Below are 3,433 nucleotides of genomic sequence, written 5' to 3'. Positions count from 1 at the left end.
CCCGGGCCGCCCTTGCCTTCCCTTCCCCCAACCCGCAAGGGCGGGGGGGGGGGGGGGCTTGCTTCCTCCCCGCTCTGCCTCTGTGCCGTACACCCCGCTTGGAGGCCGGGGCTTTTGTCTGGCCCCCGGGAAAGCTCAACGAGCCCGTCGCCGTCACTGGAGCCCTGGCTGTCGCTTACACAGCAGAGGCTCGGGCTGTTCCCCCGGGGAAGCAGCGGATTCAAATCCTGCCAGCAGCCCTGCCAGGCTGGACACCAGCTACGCAGGCAAGTGGCGGACAGCCCCATATCCAGCGGGGAGGACTCCTGCTCTCCCAATGCAGCCGCTGAAGCTCTGTGCACAGGGCGCTCCGCTCAGGGCGACGTACCACCGATCTGCCTGCTGCTGGCGCGGCTTTTCCCCCTTCCTCGCCACCGCTTCACGTGCTCCTGGTTTTATTTGGGCAGCGGCCGGCGGGTCTCAGCCAGGGGTTGTCCGCTCGGCTTCCCGGGGTAGCCAGCTCCACGACTTCAGGTCGCGCCACCTGCCAAGCAGAAGGAGAGAGTTCAGTGAACTGGCCTGGCACGCACATGCATCCACAGGCAAGCAGCCCTGTTGGCTGCGGGGCAAATCCTAGCCTCCGCTGCCCGGAGCAGCCTAAACGTGGCTGTTGCACCCCTGCGTGGACCCGGGAGCCCGAGGTGCTCACCCCCTGTGGAAGCTGGCCCCTTCCTAACGCAGTTTAAGACCCTTCGGAACCAGCTTTCCGGTCTGACAGCCGGAGCCAGAGCCATTACTCCAGCCAGCTCGATGCTGCAGGCTCCGGCCATCTGGCCCGCTCTGACTGCTGGCTCATCGGGGCAGAGCCTGCCCCAGGAAATGCCTGCACAAGGCCCAGACAAGGTCCTTCGGGTAAGTAGGAGATCTTTTATTGGACACAATAAATAGTTGGGAAAAATTGTTCTTTGCAAGCATGGTACAAGGAGCAGGCTCAGGGTCTCAGCGGGGGCGTCCCATGGCTGTCCACCTCAAGCCACGTGCCCTGGGGTTGTCTGGCTCCTCTCACGGCACCTTGTGGGCTGCTTTGCCCCCCAGGCAGGGTCGATGCCTGCGGTGCCATGCTGTTGCCCCCGTCTTAGAGATGCTGCTGGCACAGGTGAGCTCACACAGATGCAGCCCCCACGAAATGCTGGTGCAGGGGCCTGGCGCGCTGCCGTTCACGGCTCCCTTCAGACATCTCAGGTCTCTGCCCCCCTCCCATGGCAAAAGCCCTGGGAAGACTCATCCTCCTCCCCTCCCTGCCCAGCCTGAAGAGCAGAGGCATGAGCGCAGCCCTGCCACGCTGCAGCAAGCGGCTGGTGCAATCAGGCGCTCCTCCTCGGAGCCAGGCAGAGGGGAAGGAGCTGCTCATAATGGATTTTATGCTTTACCTTGAACTTGTGGGCCGGTGACGGAAATCCCCCTTTTATTAATTCAACTGATGGGAAATCGTCATTTACAAATGCACTGTTCACCCGGTGCAGGTGGCCGCGGGTCAGGTGTCGGCAGCGAGTGGGAAGAGTCAATGCATTAAAAGAGATTCTACCGCGAGGGTGTTAACTGCTTGGCTGCTGACAGATCTCCCCAGCAGACGCACATGCCTGGCAGAGGACGCGAGCGGCATGCTGCAGCCCTGGCAATGGCATGGGGTCTTATTCTGCTTGTCACTGCAGGATGGCGAGGGCCGGATCCAGAGCCCAGCCTGCGCTGGGGCAGGTTTCCCTGCGGCTTTGGCCCCTTCGGTGCAGGGGAGCATCTGTCTAGCAGGTACTGCAGATGTGCTGCCTTTGGGCAGGGCGCATGGTCCGAGCAAGGGCTGTGCAGAGAAGCACGCAGCGAAATAGCCAACATCCCTGACACCGCAAGGGAAGGGAGCATGTGTGCACACGTGAGCATGCACATGCATGTGCCCCGTGTGTGTGTGTGTGTGTGTGTGTGTGTGTGTGTGTGTGTGAGTAGGGGGACACGCTAAAACTGTGGGAACATTTTGTTTCTGGACCTGTTGCCTGCTCAGCCTGCCTGGGGCAGGAACAGGACCCAGCCTCTGCCGCAACGCAGCTTGGGAGCCAAGCCACCCTGGGCTCCCTTCCTCTCCTCAAGTCCTGGCTGAGTTTCCTTCCGGCTCTTCCGTGCCATTCACTCTCCCACCCAACAAAAACCCCTCGGAGGCTGTGCTTCAAGAGACCCTCAAAGGAGCCTTGTGGGGAGGAGACAGGGACGATTTCATGGGGGCACCGGGAAGGACTGAACTGCTGATGTGGGAGGTGGACTGGTTGCTCTATTATGGCCCTGTTCAGCAGGGCCGCTGCGCCTGGGGCCGGACAGGCAGAGCTAACAGCCGGCCAGGCCAGGACCAGGTGCCGGTGCTCACATGGCCGGTGAGCGTGTGGCCTGGACATGGGCCCCGAGGGGGAGTTTGCTCTGCCCCCAGAGCAGAGCAGGTGCATGTCCTGCCCCTTGCCCAGGCAGGACACCTCAGCACTGCCCCGTGCCTGTGCCCGCCTGCGCTGGCACCACGGACATCATCGCGTTATGCACCAAGGGACTTGTTCTGCCTCCTCCTGGCACCCCATGCCAGGGGCTCGAGGCTTCTCCGTCCACGATCTTTTGTGTTCAGGGAAATTTCCCCCATCCCAAAGTGGGGAATCCTGAAACCACGACAGCTTTCACAACCTGGCCATCCCGGGAAAGAAAAGGGGTGCTCAGGGGCTTGAAAGCCTCCTTTAAACACTATATGAGCTCAAATCCTTAAACAAAAGGCTGCTTGGAGCAGGGGCGGTGGGATCTGTCGTTCTGGAAATGTCCAAGCCAAACATCTGGGCCATTTCCAAGGTTGTCCAGCCTTTAGGGGAAGCTGCTCTTTCGCCGGCAAGCTTTGGGTGGGGCCCATGGAAAGGCGGCTCATTGACAAATTCCCAGCCGGGTCCAACGATGCCGATGGCGACGACTCCTCCACGTGGGAATCAACTGCCATGGCGGCAAAAACTCGGGGCAGCGCTGCCTCCTCCACGCTCCCTTCTCCCTTCCTCTGGGCCTCCCTTTGCCACCTCCCCAGCCCTCGCCCCTCTCCAGGGCGCGCTGGGAAAAGCTGGATGGAGAAACAGCTTGAGAGTCCAGCCGGGGAATTCATTTAAATACATTTCCATGCGGATTAATTTCCCCTCCCTGCTCCCCCCTCCCCGCTCGGCGGTGGGAACCGGAGTCTGTTACCAAGGCCATGGGTTACCGCGTGAGCACGGGTGTGCGTGCGTGTGCGTGCACATGCGTGTGGCACGGCGATGGGAAGAACCTGCTGGGTGGGAGGGAGCCGAGATAAATGGCCGGAGCCCTTTGAGAAGGTGGCTCGCCGGAGGGGGGGAGGGGGTGGGCGATGCATCGGGGTCGGTGTTTTGCATGAGAAAGGATGAATGCATTT

The sequence above is a fragment of the Gavialis gangeticus genome, unplaced genomic scaffold (assembly GCF_001723915.1).
Source record: "Gavialis gangeticus isolate Ggan-Ray unplaced genomic scaffold, GavGan_comp1, whole genome shotgun sequence".
In the NCBI taxonomy this organism is placed as follows: domain Eukaryota; kingdom Metazoa; phylum Chordata; order Crocodylia; family Gavialidae; genus Gavialis; species Gavialis gangeticus.
This window is presented reverse-complemented; position numbering follows the sequence as displayed.